Below are 23,879 nucleotides of genomic sequence, written 5' to 3'. Positions count from 1 at the left end.
TTAACGCTCACTGAAATTCAAGAATTCTTGTTTTCATAGTCCTTAAATTTTCAAACATTGTAAGTAAGATACTTAATTCAGATGGGTTAAGGAGGTCATATGCTGGAGTTTTAAAAATATGGCATTTGATGCAAACTCTTATGTAACTAACTGTAATTAGAATAATAGAAGTGTGATTTTAACTTAATCACATATCCTTCTTCACTTGGGAATTACCAAACTCCTTAGGAACAGATTTTCACTATCTATCTGGCTACCTTTGTTCCCCACTAACACTCTATAGTGTCCTTTCTTTCTTTCTTTCTTTCTTTCTTTCTTTCTTTCTTTCTTATCTATATAGTTCTATAGTTCTATATATATCTATAGTTCTGTATCTATCTATCTTTCTATCCATAGATATAGATAGTGTTCTATAGTCTTCTTCTGTTGGGTTCTTTTCTCTAGATATTGGTTTACAACTCACTAGATAACACTAATTCATGCTCAGTTTCATATACACAACTTTCTGCGTTAATCATGGTTACTACTCTGTTGCCTTACATTGGTTTCTGTCTCAGCACATGTACACATGCCAGGTGTTGCATGAATTTGCTAGAAGGGTATCAACATCTCTTTTTCTAATAGTAAAAACCTATGATATTTGCACATATCTCCTGCTGCCCTTTCAGGGCATTGGGCTAATTTATATTTTCCTAGCTCTTGAGACAGGCTCACCCAAACTCTCTAGCATTGCTTCTCAAGACTGCTTTCTCTCTGGCTTTCTGCCCTTCACGACAGGACTGAAGAGCCCAGTCCTCTCAAACAGTGGTTCTCAGTGTACTGCTGTTATTTATGAGCTATTAGCAACTGTACTTGCTAATGGATAAAGTACCAAGAATTGAAAATAATTCTTTTTAAGAAATCCTGAGAGAAGTCTAAAATAGAATGTAGAATTATGTACACAGAGGAGAATTGCATTTCTCATCAAGGAACAAATAGAATTTGTAGTGCACCAATTCTACCTTTAATGGAATTATTTCAAAATAGTGAAGAGAAATCAGAATTTTAAAATTATCCAAGTTAAGCTGGAAACAATGGTGCATGTGATGTTTTAGAGATTTAGGAAAGACAAAATGCACACAGTCTTTCAGTGTTTTTCTCTTCTCTTTTGACTTCAACAGTTATTAGCCTTCACTGTTTAAAAAATTATACTTTTCAGAAGTGATAAAGATAATATTCTTGATATTGTAATAAATATAAATACATTCATAAATTCTAAGTTTATTTTTGCATAACTGATTTTCATTATGTAGAAGTGATTTTTTCTGTATAATTTACTACCTACTTAAAAAGTATAAAATAATTTAAAACCTGCATCGTATTTTACATTCTATGAACATAAGTGTTGTGAATAACCATATGTGTAATAATGTAGCTTGATTTTATATCTCTGAAGACTAATTTCAATGAAAATATTAAATTAGAGTAGATTTAAGGATATCCATATAAAATTATTCTCACTCATTTTCTGGAATATTCTTTTGAATAGCAGAGAAAGAAGTGGAGTTACAGATGAAATGTGCACACCATGAGTATACTTATAGCAGTATATTCTTTTAGTCAGTGTCTTATAGAAAAGAAAAGAAAAGAAAAGAAAAGAAAAGAAAAGAAAAGAAAAGAACAACCTGCGGAAGATCTCTGTTATAAGGACTCTGACACTTGGTTGCAAAACTCCAGGGCCAGACATCACTGGTGGTGTTGCCTTACTAACCCAGCTACAAACTTTTCATTGAGTAGTGTGTCTCCTCTGCCCCTCCCTGGCACTCATCACAGCGATGTCTATTTCACCCTTGGCCTCCAGCAATCCCTGCTGCCTGTCTCTCTGATCTCTCCTCTCAGCTATCTGGAAATGGCTCCATCTTGCTCTCTTATTTTGTAAAGGAAGGGATAGCTTCTCTGAAGACTGTACCAGGAAGACCTTAGGTACCACCCACCTCTGTGATGCTACCAGTATTGCTTACTATAGATTCTTCCATCTCGTAAAGCTGGGATGGATCACAGACCATCTCCTCCAGGGTCCACATTACCCGTTCCATATATATTTGCAAAATTAAAGCCAAAACCACTGACAAACTTGTAATTTACTTTAAAACTGTACTATCCCAGAAGAAAACAAAAGACTTTTTAGCGCCTTCAAATCTGATCATTCCTTTCCTGTGCCACCAATCATGGCTAGCCAGGCACCCTAAAGAGTCGTTCTAGAACTTCGTAGGAGGAGTGATAATCCCTTGCCAGCAGTGCTAAGTCATTTAAGATTTCTCTCCAGGTCTTTATGCACAGCCTGCTTTCCCACAGTGTGTCAGAGAACAGTGCTTTCAGATTACACTTTTAACCTCACCATTAAAGAGAAATAAAACCTTTGAAACACAGAAATGAAGTGCATCATGAAGCACGTGACTTCCCAGCGAAATGAGTAAGCCCCTACACCTCTCCTTTCTCTCTGAGACACTTGGGACAGACCCTGCCCAACCTTCATGGCTCTTGTATTCTATATTCTGTATGTATTTTCTAAACTCAGTTTGAAGTATGCTAATTTCCCATGTTTCTTTGTCGGTACCCCCAAGTCAATTCCCGTGTGTGGGTTTTGTGTTCAGAAGAGAATCCTTCCAGAGCATGGACTTCCAATGTCCTCTTTTATTTTCCACAGCACTTCATCTACTGCATACGGAGTAGATGGTCAGAAACTGCTTGTTAACCAGCTTGCATACAGGCCCCTACTGCAATGGGGTAGGTACTCAGTAAATATTATTGACTGCCTGCCTGAATTTTGAGGCTAATTATCCTTTTACTTCTCACGTTAAAGCTCTTCCACCTCCTAAGCACCTACAACCTTGATACAAGGAGGCACATCTTCAGGCATGCCACCATATAACAAAGAAACAACTAAAATGGAGAAGTCTTACCAACATGAACTTATCATGTCATTTATATTTGAAGTTGGGAGCCACAGATTATTTGATGTACAATAATAATAATAGCAATGCAGTGTCAAGTATGCAGTAGGGTTTCAATAAATATCTGGCATTTTGCTGGATTTAAAATGTTACTGTGTTTCTCTCATATTTATACTTGTGCAAGTGTTTGTAAATATCCAGTAAAGCATCCATTCTCTGTTAGTGCCTTCTTGAGGATCAGGACTGAGAACAGACAATTCAAATGTGAGAAGATTAACCTCAATCAAAACTCATAAAATTATTTTGTATATAATGGTGATTGGACTAGATTAGGGATACTATAAGTAAAATTTTCCCTTATTTTCTATTTCTCTACTACTTTTGAAATAAAAATAATTACGTGATTTACATGACATCACCTAAAAGTTTAATTATGACTTCATTAATTTGATGGATTAGTAATGACATTACTGTGCTACATAGTCTGTGTCTGTTCAGTAGAGACCTAACAGCTTCAATCTAGTTAATACATACAATGAAATACCTATACTAAATTATGAAAAACCTATAATAAGTTATGTTTTTAAAACACTTAAAAAAATCCTCCGTACATAACTTCCTGTTTAAAAACTGTTATTTCTGATGTGGGTGCTGCATTACAGTAGTTGGATTGCTTTTATAGAACACTCTCTCCCATCCTCATAGACTGGAATCTCTGAGACTTTGGGACACTCTGTGGACTTGGCTGGGAGAAAGTTCTTGCCTATTCAGTTTTTGCCACTGCCTTTGGCACCTACAAGCCTCCTTCCTCTTCCCCTCCTGGGTTTCTGTATAATAAGTGTGTCTGGGTTTCTGTTGCACGGAACGTCCCAGAGCAAGAGACTCTGGGCCAGTCAAACAAAGGCAGGATTTCATTCACCTGGCATGCTGACCCCTTGGATCCTGGCTGGAAACTGGGCACCGGGGGCCCAGAGCTGAGAGCAGTGCCTTACATAAGTCCCATTGCTAGCAGCTGCTGCCTGCCCTATCTGTGACAAGGGAGCTGTTCTCTCACACTAACCCGTGAATTTCTCATTGTTGGCCAACATATTTCTCCATAATTTAAAATATATACTGTATTCTGCAGGTAGTATCTTCAACGTCCCTACACTGGATCTTGGCTCAAATGGGAGAGGAAAATGTATATGTGAATACATTAGTCTAATTAACTGTTGACAAAACTCTCTTAATAGACTTCTCACACCTTTTCTCTTTTGTGCAGCTGTGGCATAGTTAGTAGGGCAATGGGATAGGCTTCCTTCCTGTGAGTGTCCTACATCCCATGTCTTGTCCTGTGTACATAGCCATAAAATGCAGACGTGATCCCTAAAAATACCAGAATGAGGGCTGTGTGAGCCTGGGCACTATTCATTACTGAGCCCCATTCCCTGAACCTGAGGGGGAAACAAATGGGAGGATTTCAAACAATTGTTCCAATTACTGGTTGTATGGATTATATGACCAAATCCCCCCCTCCCCAGACTCCTGAATAGTTGTCTATGTAAAGTACATCTCCCAAGGCCTTCTGGAAGGATGGCCCCCATCTCTATTCTTTGTATGTTCCCAGGTATAAGCAAGGTGGAGGCAAAAAGACTCTTCATGCTACCCGTAGGGGAACATCCACACCAGCCAGCTTTTCACATGCTGGAGTCTGGCCCTTTTCCTCGTGGAAACTGTAAAACTCCATAAAAAAATGAATTTAGGGTTATGACCTTTTACCTAGAAGAGCAATATATCACCCCTCTTAGAGAATCAGTTCTTAAAAGCTATAAAAGTAAAAAAAAATAATATAAAATACTTTGAATTCACAACAAAAGTGTTTATATTCATCAACTGCTTGCTGTTTTTTATTTTGCCCGTTATTCATAGGCCACTGTAGTTTATATATGTAATTTCAACACCCCGAATCACACTTTTCAGGTGGATAACTTAGTCATGTGGTTTTCTCTCCTGCTGTGGATTGAACTTTTTAGCCTGACTAACTTTGATGTCTGCTCCATCAGGCAGGTCAATTGGTTTGGAATTATTCTTTCTTCCAATAGGCAGCTGAGTGAACTTGACCTTTTTTTTTGGTTTGAACTTTAAATTTTATGTTCCTGATTTAGGAATAGGCATTGAAATCAAGGGTGAGTGACATGGTGACTTGTTTCCTAGGAACTTTGCTCTTCCTTAGTGGGGAATTAAGGGGAAAAAAAACCCACACAATTCCAAATTGGAAATTCAAAGAGATCACATAAGTTTGCCATGCTGAGAGAGGGTGGAACAGGTCTCTCTGTTGTTGATGTTCACTCACAGTTCACACATACTTGTACATATTAGTAAATCAATGGAGAAAGTATCTGTACCATGTTTAGAAAGCTAATTCATTGCTTATTTCCACAAACACAAAGTTAGTTTTCAAGGAGAATGGCTCAGTGGTTATCTGTTGGGGGGGTGTGTGTATATACAGGAGGAGGAGAATTAAACCCCAGGTAAGAAGATGGCAGCTTCTGTGCTTGGAGCACATATAGACTTTGAATAGTAAAATCCACTCCTCCCTCTCTGGATAAGGAACAAGATGGACCTTTTCAGGCCACTGGGGTGAGGTGCAGTCTAAAAATAAGAAGACTGAAGGGGAATGCTACAATTGGGCCAAGAATCATGAGCTCAAGGATTGACTTTTGCAGTCACCAAATACTCCCTTGGGACTCTAATGTTACTCATCATGAGAGCAGTGGTGACCCACTATTTGCACGGTCCCAGCCAGGGTCATATTTTTGACTGTCTTCATTGTGGCCTTTGGAGTGCCTGGCCGTTCCCTCCACGTTCTTGCTTTCTGTCTCCATTACAGCAGTGGGTGTCAGCTAATAAAAAAAATAGTTACCACTTTTGGAAGTGGGGAATGTGGGCGAAAAGTCACTTCCTCAGGCAAACAGAGAAATATGGGAGGGGAAGAACTATGGAATTTGGTTGAGGAGAAAGAAAGAAAATACGTTTATTCTAGTCCCTTGGGAGCTAAATTTGACAGACTGCTGACTTAATAAGGAAACCCAAGCCTCCCAATACTCAATATTATGTACATAAAAGATAATAGTGTCTTCCTGAAAACTTTGTGTAGGACAATTTGGCTATTCTCGATTTAATACTTTCTGTATTTCCCTGTCCAAGTGGATTCCTCATAAAGGGAAGGATTTTAAAAATGGAAAGAGCTCCTCCTTCTCTCCCCTATCTATGTCAAGGCCATAGATTTATGACTTTAGACCCTGGAGATGACAGATAACATTGAAATAAATGAATACCTTTATAAGAAGTCTAAATGTCCGGAGAAATACACAGAAAAGCTTGTTTAATCTTCAGCTTCCCCAAATAGCTTCTAAGTAATGAGATCAATCTTATGCTAAGAGGAATTGGCAGGATTCAACATCCTAGGATGTTTGAGCAAACAGATCTGTGACCTGAACAAGAACAGAATCACAGGGTGATAATAAAAATGGTCATAAGAGATCTCGTGCACCAGGGGCTGTCAACCACCTGGATTTTCTCTGCTCTTTACTCCCCAAAACTGGATTAAAAACAAAAATAAAAACTTGGCCACAATTCATGGGAAATATGGAACTTGTTTTTTGGCTGTGACCAAAAAAGGTGCTCACAAGTAAATCATTAATCCAGTCCAGGCACAGATATACACACTGTCACGTTCTGGCTATTAATATCTCTTGACCACTTGGAGAATATTCATGCACCTCTGTGTCTGCTACAATGGCAATGATAATTAATCATTTGCATGAGTAAAATTTTTCAATTTGTTAAAGTGCTTTCTTATTCATCACCTTATTTGGAGCCTCATAAGAATCTTTTGAAATAGACACTGAATATTTTGATGTCTCATTTTTTTTTTTTTAGGGAAGGAGATTGAAGTTAATTGACTTGCTAAATATATTGCAGATGAAGAATAGAGTCAAGCCCAGAAAGCAGGTTTCTTGATCCCTAGTCCAATGACTTTCTCTAAATTCTTAGGAACAACAGTGCTTAAGTTGGGGAAGAAGTACCCAAATATTCTAGGGAACTGTATTATACAGGCTTCTCCAGGTTCCAAGGAACGGAAAACTCAGATTCTTAAGGGAAAAGGGGGGAAATTCATTTGTTCATGGAACTGAGGAGTCTGGGAGGACTGGTATAGCTGGATCCAAATCTTCAAATATCTTGTCTGAAATATGTCAAATTTCTGGGCATTTTTTTCTTCTATGTGTGTTTAATTCTTAAGCAAGCTCTCTCTGTGTAGTATAAAGGTGGACAACAGCAGCTCTCAGCCTTATAATCTAGCAGTATCAGTGAAAGCAGGTTCCCCTTTTCTCAATGATTACAGCCAAAATCCCAAGATCGATTCTCGTTGGTCTGGTTTGGGTCATGTGCCAGGAAATGTGATGTCTGCTAGGACAGTCCTGATTCATGGGCTTTCCATCAAGATATGGATGGAGCAGCTCTTTTGATATAAATCCAGAATGGAGGAATCGTGGTTTCTCAAAGGGAAATGAGGGTTCTATTTTCAGAAGAGAGAATAGGTTGGTTGGCAGGAACAACAACAACAACAACAAATACCCTCCTAGAGAAGCTATTTCTTTTTAAAAAATTATGTTTATTCATTTTTGAAAGACAGAGAGAGACAGAGCACAAACAGGGGTGGGGCGGAGAGAGGGGGACACAGAGTCTGAAGCAGGCTCCAGGCTCCGAGGCGTCAGCACAGAGCCCGATGCAGGGCTCAAACCCACGAACCGCGAGATCATGACCTGAACCGAAGTCGGATGCTCAACCGACTGAGCCACCCAGGCACCCCTAGAGAAGCTATTTCTAATCCATATATCTTGTCCAACCTCCTTCCTGAGAAAGGCAAAGCTGGAGGAGCAGGTGAGGATGTATATGCATGAACAAGCACCACAGGGGCCTCTCCTCTTCTCCTTTCTTCAAGCCACCAATACACACTTTCATATCATGCTGTTTCTCGGTTGACTCACTTGCCTAGAACATTCTTTTCTTCTTATCCTCTGTACTTTACTTTCTCATCCTTTAAACTTTAACTCAGGTAACACCTCAGATACAATGCTGTTACAGACTGAATATATGTGTCCCCCTCAAAATTTTTATGTTGAAGCCCTAACTGCCAAACTGATGGTATTTGGAAGTGAGGCCTCTGGGAGGTAAGTAGGTTTAAATGAAGTCAAAAGGGTAGGGCTCAAAGGATGAGATTAGTGTCCTTATAGGGAGAAAAAGAGATCAGAGTTTGTGCTCTCTGCTTTCTCATACTTGCTTGGTCTACCTCACTCTCTCTCTCTCTCTCCCTCTCTCTCTCTCTTTCTCTCTCTGCCATATAAGGACACACTAGAAGGTGGCTTCTTGCATGCTAGAAAGAGGACTCTCACCAGAACCCTTCCATGTTGGCACCTTGATTTTGGACTTCTTGCCTCCAGAACTGTGAGAAAATACATGTCTGTTGCATAAGCCACCTAATCTGTGGTACTTTGTTATGGCAGCCTGAGCTGAATAAGATGTGCTGTGGTTAAAGCTTGCGTTCCACACTCACCTCCTCTAACTCATTACTATCCCTAATGGATAGAAAATCTTACCAGAATTTTATTTTACCCAAACTACCAATCCCTGATCAGCAGTGTAGATACTGCTACAGACAAATAAACAAATGTCATCCATTAAAGAAAACACTGATTTGAGTACTTTCTGTTCACCATTCCTGACACTACTGAGGTTCTCCAGGACTTAATGAGAATTCTGATTCCTAGGTTTCCAGGTGTGACACTGTATTTCAATTTTGCTTGAAGATCAACCTTATAAATTTGTCAAAAATTTTCAAGAACTCCTACATCACTTCAATACTTCAAGTATCTAGGTGAAGCAAAAAAAGAAAAAAACAGATGAACTCAGAAATTTCCACTGCCATTTTCTTAGGTTACTGCTGACTGCTGCTGGTATTTATCACATTCAAGATAAAATATGTCCATTCCATGAGGCACCCATTCCAAAAACAAAGCAGTTGCTTGAAGCCTTCCTGGGGCAACTCAATTTCTGCCATCCTGTACTTCCACAAAAGGTACTACTGCTAAGCCTCTTCATCACCTAATAGAAAAAGACATTTGATGGCATTGACTCATGACTTTAAAGTTATTTGGGCATTCTCAGGAGTGAAAGGCTGTTACTGAATTCTGAGTCTGTTCTAGCACTTTACAATGAACATAAACTTATTTCTTACTACTGACTCGTCTCTTGGAACAACATGTGTTGGTACAAAATACTACGTGACACTAAAGTCCCATTAACCTAATTCTCAATGAAATGCAATCTACTGTTGAAGAACCATACATTAGCACAAATTTAGAACCCACGTTTCCCCACATTTGTATTTCCTAGACAGGGTTCACTTTAAGATTTTTAATATTAAGTTATCTACCCCACCTCCCCAAACATTCAACTTTATCAATCATATGCTTTACAACTGATGACAAATTACAGTGAAGAGAGATTTGAAAGTAAGTATGAAATATTGAAATGGGCTGTCATCTCCTGTCTTCTGCATTATCTCCTATGGTGGGATAACTGTGAAGAGCTACAGATTTGTATGGCATCTTTCCTTGGGTGAAGCATTTGTTCAAAATAATTTCTGGAATTATTCCTTATTGAAATATTCTAGAATTATTTCTAATTGAAAAAATTCTATAGATGTGTGTGGGAAAGGCCATGATCTGTGTGATGAGGACCTGTTTTCTATTAGAAGGAGTCAAAACACAACACATACATGCACACAAACACACACATGTACACTCACATACACCATTGTTCAGAACTGTATTAATTTTGGTGAATCATGTCAGAGGAAAACTTCTTAGTTATACTAGACTCCTCCCCAAATTATTCGGTGTGTTCAAAAGTCCACCCTAGAGTTCTGCTGCCAAGAGTTGTAGGCCTTTGCACATGATAGGAAACATGCTGGCTGCCACTTAATGCTCTTCCTGACCTCAAATGATGATAAGGAATTTGTGAATAATCTTCTTGGGAGCGCCTTTCTACCTGCTAGTTGGGCTGCTGCCTGACTCGTGAATTGTTGAATAAAGCCAATTAGGTCTTCAAATTAAAAAAAAAAAAGAATTTATGGACAAGCATCTTAACTGTCACCTGTTTCATTAGCCATTATATCATCATCAAAAAAATGATCACTCAAAAAGAATGGGACAGCAAACTAAGGGTGACTCAAAGTAGGTTGTAGGAAGAAGTGCACCAAACCACTAGCCAAATTTCTCATTAAGCATGTCATTCAACAGCATTCAGATGACATTTATTCAACAATTACAGGTCTGCCATATTTGCTTATAAACATTGTAAAGGATGCATAAAGAAGAATGAGGATGAGAAATTTGTAATTAAGAGTTTAGCCAAGGTTCAGAGATTAAATTACATAGGTATGGAATGAATCTCAGCTGTTCTGTTGCAACTTTCTGCTTTTCTCAGGGTTGCTGGGGTGATGGTCCTGATTTCTGTCAAAACCTGGATAAAAAGTACTACTATAAACTGAATGCTTTTGTCCCCCCAAATTCATATGTTGAAATCAATTCCCATTGTAATGGTATTTGGAGGTGGAAATTTTGAATGTAATTAGGTGATGAAGGTGGGACCTCCTATAAATGGGGTTAGTAGCCTTATAAAAAAGAACCCAGAGAGAGTCTTCCTCCCAATGCCATGAGAGGTTGTAGTGAAAAGACAGACATCTATGAAGTGGATTCTCACCAGACACCCAGTCTGTTGGCACATACATTGTGGGCTTCCCAGCCTCCGGGACTGGGGGAAATAAATGTTTATTGTTTATAATAAGGTGTTTATGGTCCACTCAGTCAATGGTATTTTTTTGTAGCAGTCAAAATGGACTATAACAGGCTAACTGGCAATTAATAAAGTCTTGTGCTAGCATCTGAGACAGGTCAGGGGCAACCTGTTCATAAAAAGTATCCAGTCTGATGGTTTGTACCTGGATTCTATTATATTCTTTCAGTTTCTGCTTTTGAGCCTTGTCATGCAGCCTGTTTTGGCTATATGACCACAAAGATATAAAAGACAGATCCTTGGATGTGACTATGATTTACCTAATGCTGACAACAGCCTTTGTGATGGAGGCAGGCTTGCCTTCAGTTTATCAGCACCAGCCTCCAGTAACACAGCATAGCCAGGATTTGAACCTAGGTTTTCTTCTTTAAGATCATCAACCTTTATACTTTCACACTCTTTCCTGCCACATTAACTTGCCTCAATTGTCATTTCCAGTTTAGTTGAGGAATAAAAGCAAAATAAGAATATATTCCAGAATACCTCAATTTGCATGTTAGTCTTTGTTGAGATCAATCTCAGAATATCAATTGTCCTCTATAAGGTCTATGAACGAGAGCTTCTTCCTCCCTTGCTTGCTTATTGCTTCATGCAGAACACAGATCTGCCATCTATGCACCCCTATTTAATAAACAGAACCATGCATCAAAAAAGAAATATTAATCTTCTTATAACTCTTGCCTCAAAGTAGGTAGGAAAACAGGAAAATTACACTGTGGAAAGAGGCTAAAAATACAACACAGGATAATATTTCATTGTATCATTAATACCATTTTCTCTGGCAAAGCAAAATAGACTTATGTGAAGACTACCTCTAGAATTGGTGCCAAGAGATCAATAGTATATTCATATATTAGATTTTCCTTTTTAGTTCAGATAACTAAATTTAGCAATTACTTGTTGTATCCTCACTGAATGCTTAGCATATTCTGGGAAGGGCACTTATCAAGCAAATTGTGACACAAGAAAAGTTTAAACATCTTCTCCTTTGCTTCCACTTTCTGTACACTCTACTTTCCTAATTTTAAGGTGCCTAATTCTGGCAATATTCCTCCCACCCCAATATGAAAAGAAAGGATTTGACAGGTTCATACATATAGCCATGTAAACCCATGGCCATTTTTGCTGGATATTTTCTGCTTACTCCTTCAGATTCTCTATTCATTCTTTTTTACCATTCTCTATGCCCCAATCACGTGTGTGGATTATATCAAAGAGCTCTTTATCCCTCTGGCTTTTGGTTTGGTTTGGCCAATGGAGACCTCTGGCAAAAGATTGGAAGAAGGGAAGAGAATGAAGCCAAGATATTTAATTCCATGGTGCCTCCCTGCAGGGTGCCTCAGGCTTGCTCTCTCCTTTGAGTGAAAGTCACATCTCCTCTCAAGGTAGTCCTTTTCACAGCACTTTTTCCTTCGAAGGTCTGATAACTGCTCTCTCTCCAGGTTCTTTGGGCCTTGGAATAGTAGTAATCTTAGGATATGGTGTTATCTCGTGTGTGTGTGTGTTTAGTTTTTTTTTTTTTTTTAAGTTTATTTTATTCATTTTTGAGAGGGAGAATGAGCACAAGCTGGGGAAGGGCCAGAGAGAGAAATAGAGGAGGAGACACAGAATCTGAAGCAGACTCCAGGCTCTGAGCTGCCAGCATAGAACCTAATACAGGACTCGAACCATGGTGTTGTGAGATCATGACGTAAGCTGAAATTGGACACTTAATTGACTCAGTCACCCAGGTGCCCTGTGTGTATGTTTTTAATACTCTTCTCACCCTTATAAATCAATGCCTTTACTAAAGCCTCATGGAATTATTCTAATTTTATTGTGTCATATTTTCTTTTGTGACCCCATATGATACAACCAATGGTGTCATGCACACTTTAAAGGAAAAATACATGAAAGCCTAAGAAACCAAACTTTATTTATGGAATTTCACTATTGGCTAGATATAAAGAGCTCTAAGTTATATCAATGATCTGCTGCCATAAAAGTTTATTAGTATGCAATAATAAACAATCATTTATTTTATGAGTCTCTGGGGTTCTGCTGATCTGGAATAAACTGATAATCTTGGCTAGGCTGCATCATGTATCTGTAGTCAGCTGCAGTCTTCTAGGTGGCTCTGCTGGTCTTGGCTGGGCTTACTCATGTGCCTGAAGGTCTTCTGGCAGATGGCCAATTTAAACAGGCTTCATCTGAGACAACTAGGCTATTTGACTCTGATCCACATGTCCTTTATTTTTCAGCATATATCTTTTAGCCAGCCATAATCTTATAGCAATGGCAGAGATTACGGAGGGGGAGAAAGCCAATTTATGCAAGTGCTTTTCAAGCCTCTCTTCACATTTGCTAGCATTTCATTGACTAAGGTAAATATCATGGTAAGATCTATAGACAGAACAGAAACACACTATAAGTTTACATGGCAAAGGATGAGCACCCAGGAAGGGATGAAGCTTTAGGGCCATTGATGCAACCAACCAATCCAAAGGTTTTTATAGCTCTCTGGTTCTTCACTCCACATTTTAATGAGCCTTGAACAATGAGTAGACTGTCATGAGATGGAGGAGTGAGATAGCCTTAGAAGCTCTTGATGAGCTTAAGAAGTGATGCATAAACAAGAATGTTTTTTTGTTTGTTTGTTTTACTTTATATTAATGGGTAATACATTATGTACTCTCATATCTGGGTTTTTTCACCAAACATTATGGAAGATTCAATATTGTGAATATGTCAATTTTCCCTATTCTGACACAAAAATTAATGCAATTCCAATAAAAATAATAGGATTCCTTTTTAGAATTTAATAAGTTATTACAATATTTGAATGAAAATCAGCTAAGAGTAGAAAAACAATCTTGAAGTAGAACACAGTTGAAAGAACTACACTACCAGATGTTTTCCAACCAAGAACATGATATTTCCTTTCATATTTAAATCTTCTTTTAATAGGTTTTTTGCTTCAGTTTCTTTTTTAATTTTAGTTTTAATGGAGAATGCTTAAATAAAAGATGCTAGATTTATTACTTCTATCTCCGCAGTGTGGCATACAACCAATAGATTGGTAAGAAGATGAAAATGGGTGGTTTTCTTCTTTGCCTTTTTCATGTTCTTATCCACCTGGATAAAGGGCTCCATTTTGAAGAGGAGAGAGAGTTTGCAGAGATGATAAAACTGTGGAGGAGCTTTGTGTTTTATGCCCTTTCATGGAATGAATTTGCTTATAAGGTTGAGATCCAATATTTGGGAAGTTTTTCAACCTACTCCCTGTCTGAAAGTTTTTGAATGCAACACTAATCATGGTGGCATGAGTATCTACCTGGGAGATCTCTTTCTCAATTTGCCATGGTCCTCAAATGACTTTGAGAATAGTTTATGTCTTCTGAGGCTATGAGTAAAGTCTAAATATTAGGTGGGTGGAGAGAAGCTAATATGTCAATCAGAAGACCGCAGTGCAGAGTGGGGGCCTGTGTTATCTGCATGGAGTGGATAAGGATATAGCTGAATCTTTGCTGGAATTTAGACACAAAAAGGCTGCATAGGAGTCAATGGAAAAATTCCAGATAGAGCAGTTGCCATCTTCCAAATAAGCACTGGGTATCACCTAAGCTGGGAAACAGGTTGAGGACTTTAGCTACAGATGCCAGCATAACCGCAGAGGCTAAAAAGTGTGTTGCTTACTCAGCAGTAGCATAAAGGGACTTGTTGAATCACCCAAAGGTGATTTAGAACCAGGACCAAGAGGAGAGGAAAAGAGAAAATACTTTGAAGGGATTCAGGAGGCAGAAAATCCCAAATTATATCAAAATCCCTTGAGAATGATTAAGAACTAGACTGGAAAAGAGAAAAGCCCACAGGTGACTGAGTTTACTTTGAAATTGCAAATTTTAGTATAGAATGAAAATGGTCACTCAAGAACTGAGTTCAATTCAGTTATAGGAATGAAAGAAAACCTAGAGTTGTTCACACTTGAGTTTTGTGGGCCGTGGAGACGATCACCACTGTGCCCATTTGAGATAGAAAAGTCAATGAAGTCAGTTTTTTAAACAACTTTGACTCACAGAAAGAAGTTTGGACTTTGATATGACCTATGGAATAAATATTTTTAAGGAGAGAAGATGATTAGCTCTATTTCATAAATGTTCTCTAGTAGCAATGTGGGGTATGAATTGAAGGAGAATGACATTGACAGTACATCATGTAGGAAGCTTTTTAGAAGTCCAAACGAGATGGTGAAGGTTTAAATCAGAGACTTGACAATGAGGATGAAACTGGAGGGTAGAAGATGTTTTTCAGTTTAGACTCTTGTGTGGCATGGTGAGAAGATGAAAAACAAGAAAAAGGGCAGATTTAGGGGCAGAAACATTGCATTCAGTTTTATATATGGATTTGAGATGCTTTTGTATTACTGAGGTGAAGATTTATAGTGGCAAGTTAACATGTAAGTCAGGAGCTTAGGGTAGTTTGAAGGCTAGAGATGAAGGTATGGTGGCTGATTAATTTTTGTGTGCCAAGGACTTCCTTAAGGACAGTTTTTGGGGAAGGAACATAGAAAGTTTAGTCATCTCTGTTTTCCTACATTGTGTGAACAGGTAGTAATTTACATGGGCCCTCAGAAATTCCTTGCCACCAATATATCATCCAGATGCCTAAAATCTCACTGCTAGAAATATATTCCTTTGTTACAAAATTGTCTTATCACATGGTCCATTTTTCCCCCGATTTATTTGTTTTGAGAGATAAAGAGACAGTAAGTGGGAGAGGGGCAGAGAGAGAGGGAGAGAGAGAAACCCAAGCAGGATCCACACTGTCAGTACAGAGCCCAATGCAGGGCTTGATCCCATGAACTGTGAGATCCTGACCTGAGTCTAGATCAAGAGTCAGACGCTTAACCAACTGAGCCACCCAGGTGCCCGACACATGGCCATTTTTTTTTTAATGCAAATATTTGTATAAATTATATCTCATTGAAATCCTTTATGTCTTGGTAAAAACAATTTTGGGAGAAGGAAAATACTAAAAAAGAAAGTGAGACAAGAATGGATGGCTATAGTTACACCTCTCTTTCATATCTTGGTAAGGTTTACTCTGAAAAAATCTTGGGCGCTATGCTTAGTGTCAAAGATCCTTTCATGGAAATCTACAATGTCTGATATGTAAATCATGCCATCATGTTGTGTGCCTTAAACCTATACAATGATGTATGCCAATTATCTCTCAACAAAACTAGGGGAATAATTTTTAAAAAATACATAATTAGGTGTCACAAAAGAAGGAAATATGGTTTGTGTCATGAGGAAGTTTAACTACTATTTGAACTAAACAATGACACATGTGGGAAAAAAAATAAATCTATAATGCCTGAGATTTTAGTCACTATTTCAAATTTGTATATTTATATCTTCTGATGTGAGGATTTTTTCATTGTAACCTCAGCCACATCTCTGGCTGCTTTTTTTCTGAAACACCCTCTTGAAGGCACATCCTTAGTGTGTAGTATATGTACTACAACCTTGGTATATAGCCACATCTTTAGAGGCTCATTGTTGGACTCTTTCAGAAAGCTATAGAGCATATGAATATGAAACCAAGTGAAGTAATGACCTTGCTTAATTGACCTGAGAATGAAGCTTTGGAGAAACAAAATAGTTATAAACTCTAGATTATTCCAGAATGGTTTTACTGAGACACAGAAAAATTGAATAATATCCCTAGAGACCCAACAAACTCTTCTTAAAATCCCAGCTTATCCCATTTATATCATAGCTATGAGAACTTGAGTGTCTCTGTGCCATATTTTCTGAACATGTGACATGAGGATAATAGAGTCAATTTTCTAAGGTTGTTTCAAGAATTCAATAGCATAAGACATCAGATTAGCAATGTGCTTATCACTTTATTTGCTAGAGCTCAATGAATGGTGGGTGTATAATGCTCATGGTGAATAGTCCAAAATAATGAGTCTCTGATCTTCATTCTTGTGCTGAGGTCCCTGAAACACACTTCCTTCCAAATGTCTCTGGATAGAAGGATGGGACTCAAAAGACAGTACATATGAAAAAAGAAAACAGTTACTTGAATTTGAAATGTTTGGGGACAAGGGGGATTGAGACAGACACTAATTAGATAATCAGGCATCTTCATATCATTCCTTTTACTGCTCAGCCAGTTGCATATCTAACAGAACCACACTAGGAGGAGAAAAGGATGAATGATGGCACACTGTGTCAGAGTGGGGGTAAATCCATGCAGTGGCTGAAATTTCAGATTGAAAATTACTTGCTCTCGTCTCACAGTGCGCTTTGTGATTTTCTTGGGCAGCATCCTTAGTAGAGCATGTCATATGTGAAGCATATCATTGCATTCCCATCAGCAAAATAACACTCTCTGGTAGTGTTTTGGGAAGGATGTGTAGATGTTAACCAAAACCACAAAGAAAGGATGTTGTCACTTTCCCATGGCATGTAAGAAAAACATGGATGTTTTGATGTGTCTAGTTACATGCAAACTCAGCACAGCTAAGGAGAAGATTAGATTTCAAAGTACTACTATATTGAGTAAATGAGGTATGACTACAAAGAAAGTAATAAATTATGTTTTCAAGTGCAGCAGGTCACATCTGGTGTGTATATATACGTGTGTGCATGAGTGTGTGTTTGTGTCTGTCCTTTTCAAGCATTTTTGCCTACCACTTAATTTAATACTGAAATAGTTCGATGGATTATAAAAACAACTCCCACACATTAATACTATGTTTTTAAATACCTTATTGCTTGATTCCAAGTTGTTCACAAATGAGCATCTAAAAAACAGAGTATCTGATGGTAATAAATATATACATTCATGTATTTTATAAAATAGTGTTTGCTATGGGCATTAGAAGCTAGAACTTTGTACTCTAATTTTTGGAACCTCACACTATCAGCTTCTCTTTTGAGGAATGACTTACTGAAGCTGTCTCCTTCATGAACATTTCATATTCATAAAGGGCTGGTTTTCTCCTGGCAGGCCTTTTCCTCACTCAGCTGAACTGGAAGTCATTTTTCTGAAGAGAGTCCCACTATTGGAACAAACTGAACAAGAACTCACATCACACATAAAAAGCTTTTGGACGAGACCTGGGATTGGCTCTGGGGTGGACATAATTCAAATGCAAATGTATTTCATCAGTGGTTTGCCTTGGATGCCAAATTTTGGGGCAAAAGGAGAACTAACTACTGATCATTTGCTCTTTTCTACCAATCAACAGAATGCAAACAATAGAACTAATATTCTTTTTTTCAAAACAATGTCATAGGGAGGCTTGACGAAAGCATTGTAATGACCAATCCATCATTACAGAGAGACACTGCCAATGATACCCCTATTAATATTTCTTACTGATTCAAACTTATAAAATTAAGGATAAACAATTCATAATATTTCTATATTACAGTGATTAAAATATATGATAAAAAAGGATAAAATAACTATCTAAAAACAATGCTATTAAAAATTTTTATGTATTTACTTTTAGGTTTTTTGTTATTGTTTTTCATTTTTTACTGAGTATTGTTTACATTGTTGTGGTTTAACAACCAGCTTTTTGTTTTTTTACTCAATATCGGAGAAATACCTTCTTAAAAATATCTTTTAGTGTTTACCTAATATTCTATAATGTAGCTATTCTCAAATTTACTTACCTGTTTCCTTAGGGAAAAGTAGACAGTCAGGCACTTAAAAAAGATACTTTTTTGGATTATTTCCCTATTATAGATCCCCTAGCAGTGCGATTAACAACTCAAAGTTATGAACATTTGTTAAGGCTTTTGATAAAGAGTGCAAAGTGGCTTCACTCCCCAAAGTGGTATACACAAGGGTTTGTTTCTACAAAGCTTCACCATACCTCTCAGTTCTTTTGAATTTTCCAACACCAATAGTTTTTACCTGGATGTGATTATGCCCCTCCCCATGGGAGAGAGACATTTTGTTTTACACAACTAGGGAAGTGCTACTGCTGCTAATCATCCTACAGTGCACAGGACAGCCCTCTACAACAAAGAATTATTTGGTCCAAAATGTCATGACTCTTTCCTTCATACCCCCAGTAATAATTGTCTTGATTATTTCAACAGGAAAAGGCCAGTTGAGAAGAGATGCTAAGAAAGATCTTCCAAGAGAAGGGAGCTGTATGAAAAAAGTGCCTTTTTGTTGGAAAGTATAAGATATAACATAAACAACTAAACATATCTCCAGACATTGTCAAATGTTGCCTATAAATAGCCACCAGTTGAGAACTACTGGTTTACAATGATAAAAATGCCTTGTTCTTAGTTGGCACTTAATTAATAATTGTTGGAAAATATATGAGTTATTTCAATTATGACTTTATTGAGATATTAGTTCCTCCCTTCCTCCCCAAAATAGTAGCTCATAAATTGAAAGGCAATTTATGCTTTTAGATGAAAACTGAGCAAAAAAACCTCCCCAAATTATTGAAAAGCACAGAAATTATTATGTCTAATAAGTAGTAAAAACATCCAGCATTCCTGGTAGACAAATAAGTAGAAATTGAAAGTGAAGTTCAGAAATATGGGCTGATTCATCCAAGGTCACACAATTTCCATGCTGGAACTAAATAAAACCTTCTTCTCATTGTAGACACAGATAGAGCCATCTTCACGTTTGTCATTTCAGCAGTATCTTTTCCCTGCATCTGTATTTCCTGCTACAGAAAAGTCCCATTGAGAACAGGGACTGGATCTTACATCTACTTGTATTTTCCACAGCACCAAGCACTGTGGAATAAGTATAAAATGTATGAAATAAGTAGTAGAACAAATGTGATTTAAATGAATAATGTTTTCATTTACTGAGGATCTAATTTCTGTTTGATGTCTAATCAGAATCCTTATCTTTCAGCTGCCATAGATCACAGTCATCATTAACCATGATGGAAATTAGCCAAGGCTCTAGATTTATGGTTCTGGGAGTCAACAAGGTACAAGTCTCTGTCTGCACTCCAGATGGTGTTTTGGATGGATACTCCATGAGGTTGTTATTTAGAAGCCTGGCAGCATCCTTTGCAAAGTGGGGAATCACAGTTGGCATTCCTCTTTTTAGCATTTTGTTACTTAATAGATGGTCTCAAATTAATTATGTGCCAGGGTCTGGACAGCAATAATGGAGACCAGCCTTGCCCCAACAGGCTTTGGTGAGACTACTTGGCTGACTGTCTGTTTTCTTTGATAGTCAAGTCAACAAATATTTATTGAGGCTATACTCTGTGCAAGGCACTTGGCTAGGCACAGTAAGAGATAGAGCCATGGTGTAAGATATATTGCCAAACATTAAAAGGAGCTAAAAAGCTTGAAAGGGAGAGAAGTACCTAAATTAGCACAAATCTGATGCTGACTGTAATTAGAGGTATGAATATGGACTTGTGGGGACAGAGAGGAGAAAGACCAAGACCAGTTGAGGAATTAGGAAACACAAAGAAAACTAACATTTGATCTGGGCATTGAAGGATGGATGAGTTTTCAATAGGTTAAGAGAAATTCAAGGAGTAAAATGAGAAAATTCATAAAGATTAGGAAGCATAGAACATAACATATAATAATAGTAATAATGTGATCGTTAACATACATTAAGGTCTTACTATTTTTAAATGTATTTTCTAAACTTTATATTCTTTTATGTTAAAAATGAAACCATGTTCATTTATCCAATATGCACAGTGCTTAGGAGCCACAATACTTTTAGGAGCCAATGAAAATGTTTTAATTTCTTTTTCACAATCAGAAGGAAAAATAATACAACTCATCCTAGGTTACATTGTTTTTATACCAATGCAGTTGTAAAATATAATTTTTTAATATTATTTTCACGGTGGAAGAGCCTACAACAGACATAATGTGGTACTGAATGGTACTATCCTTTTTTTTAGTGTGTGTGTGTGTGTGTGTGTGTGTGTGTATTTATTTATTTATTTGTTTATTTATTTATTGTGTGGGGGGGGGCGCACACGCATTGAGACAGAGACAGAGAGAGAGATTGAGAGAAGGAGAGGGAGAGAAAATGAGCAGGGGAGGGGCAGAAAGAGAGAGGAAGAGAGGGAATCCCAAGCAGCCTTCATGCTGTCAGTGCAGAGCCTGATGTGGGGCTTCATCGATGCCACAAACCTTGAGATCATAATCTGAGCTGAAATCAAGGATCAGATGCTTAACCAACTGAGACACCCAGGCGCCCATGAATGGAATTATCTTTGATGCCTCTTTTTCCTTTGTTTCTACCTCCAAACTATACTCTAAATCTTTCTCTTTTTCCATTTCCATTGTATCAAAGACAAACCACCAAAAGCTCTTGTATGGATTACAATACGAGCTCTGAACCTGTTCCTTGCTTTTACTCTTATCTTGTAAAAACTACTTTCTAAACAGCTTCCTGGGAAACTGGCCATTCTTGAGATTTAAAAGTTCCAGGGATTCCTATTACATTAAAAATACAATTTCATCTTCTTATCTTAGCTAAAGGGCCCTAGTTACCAGTCTCAACTCAGTCTGTATTATCCTCACCATGACCACTACCATGGTGACCTAGCTGTGCTGATCTCTTCTCTGTTCATGGAACATATGTACCTCAGGGGCTGTTCACTTTAAGTTCCTGTACTATTCTTTTATGTTAAAAACGGAACCAGGTTAAATTTATCCAATAGACACAGTGCTGTAATGACTTTTGTTTTCCGATATTAATATCTCAGTTCATATGTGAACTCCTCAGAGTTCTTCCATGGCCACAAAATCAGACACTTCAGTATGTTACCCCATTTTAATTTTTAAATGGCATTTATCAATATTTGTAATTCAAATGTATATTTATTTATTTATTTTTAATTTTTTTAACGTTTATTTATTTTTGAGACAGAGAGAGACAGAGCATGAACGGGGGAGGGTCAGACAGAGGGAGACACAGAATCTGAAACAGGCTCCAGGCTCTGAGCTGTCAGCACAGAGCTTGACGCTGGGCTCGAACTCACTGACCGTGAGATCATGACCTGAGCCAAAGTCGGCCGCTTAACCGACTAAGCCACCCAGGTGTCCCTCAAATGTATATTTATTTGTAGATTTGTTTGTTGTCTGTCTTTCTTGACCAGAGGTGAACTTGATGAGAATAACAATCTTATTATCCTCAGAGTTTAGAGAAGTACCAGGCAGATAGTAGATACTCAATTATATAATTATGTAGTGGATATAAATTCAGTGTCAACCACATACATGGATTGAAGTTCAGCATGGAATAAACAAATTTAGTTTCTGCCCCCGTGGAGTTTATAATCTAGTAAGATTTATATTTATCTAAATTAATCCTCAAAAGACATATGTAGGAACTATTATATTTTCCCCAAAGCTGACACTGGGGCTAGAGAGATTAATTCTTGTGCTCAACTGGGATTTGATCCCAGGTAGTTCATCCTCAGAACTTGTCTCCTGAACACAACATTAAATTCCTGTAATAAGAAAAAAATAATAAGCATACTTGTCTCAAGTTTAGGTAATGGTTAAATAATGTAAAGCTGGAATTTTTGAAGTGCCTTGGACACCAAGTCTGAGAAAATTGTTCTTAAGTGAGAAGACAATGAATAGTTGCTGAAGGATTTAAACAGAAGTGGTCCTTAGAAAAGATGCCTGACGAGTAGTAGGGAAGGTCAACAGAAGCAAGGGAGAATGGGGCTAGAAGGGTTAGAAGGCTATTGCTATGGCCTGTCAACCACTCACCATATTTTAGGAACTTAATAGCAGTTCAAAATTGTATGTTGTTTGCACACATTTCCCTAATAACAGCTGCTGGTTGAAGGAAGGTTCATTTTATGCATTTATTGAGGACAACTCTCAGGCAGAAAACTCTCCAATTCTATTCTGGAAACATCTATTTCAGATATTTTCAAATGAAAATTACCAGTAGCCTCTGTACCCAAAGATGATTATAGCTATTCTTTATAACAATTATCAACTTGTGGCCACAGATAGTGTTAACTGTATCCTTGCTGTCTTGAAAGAGCTTTGTATTCCCTGCTCCAGATTGATTACAACTGCCCAACATTTATTCATTCATTTCTTAACTCATTAATCACATGCTTATTAAGTATAGTGTGTGCTCAGGAGTGCTAAGCTTCCAGAGTAGTGAGGGAGATAGACCTATTCATTGGTGAAGGAAGTTCTCTTGAATCTATATTCACTGTACTCAGAATAAGAAACTTATCTCCACTTATTACTACTTGGACCATCTCTTCTCACTTGGTTTCTTCTAGTAGCCTTATAGTCAATTTCTCTGCTTTTACATTTCACCCCTATTCTCAACAAAGCAACCAAAGTGACTCTTATAAAATGTAAGTGAGATCATGCCATTCCTCTGCTCAAAACCTGCAATGGCTCCCCATTACATTCAGAGGAGTAGTCAGACCTTAAAGAGGCCTACCAGGCCCCATGTAATCATGGACCTTATCTCCTCCTGTTCCACCCCCCCCACACACACACATACCTATCCCATTTACTTTGCTTCAGCCACAGTGAACTCTTTATTGCCCCTCAAAAATCCCATTCATGCTCTCATCTTAGGGCATTTGCACTGCTAATTTTCCCTAGCATGTACCAACTCCTAACATCCTACATTATTTACTTTTTATAATACATTGTCTGTCTTCCTCACCTTTGCATCCCTCCACAATGTCAAAATCTTCCTCTTTTTTGTTTGCTGCTGATTTCTCTTGCATCCAGAATAGTTGACATTGAGCAGATTGGATGAATAAATAAATATGCACATATTCAATGCAACCTGGTGACCTCAAGGAACAAAGTGTTCAAGAAAATACATCAAAGAGTAGAGACTCAACTGGAGAGAATTGTGGAGAGAATCCTGAGAAAGATACCCACTTTAAACCAAGTATCCAATACTCTGATTCACTGAGACACATCTGAAGGTAAGAGTGATCTTTAAGGTTTTTGAATATTCCCACATTAAAAAGAGGAGAAAGCCCCTTATACTAGACAAATTTCAAACACTGCTCACCATCTGCTG

Source organism: Panthera onca, chromosome B3 (assembly GCF_046562875.1).
Source record: "Panthera onca isolate mPanOnc1 chromosome B3, mPanOnc1 haplotype 2, whole genome shotgun sequence".
Classification (NCBI taxonomy): Eukaryota; Metazoa; Chordata; class Mammalia; order Carnivora; family Felidae; genus Panthera; species Panthera onca.
The sequence above is the reverse complement of the archived record's forward strand: the minus strand, read 5'-3'. Positions refer to the sequence as shown.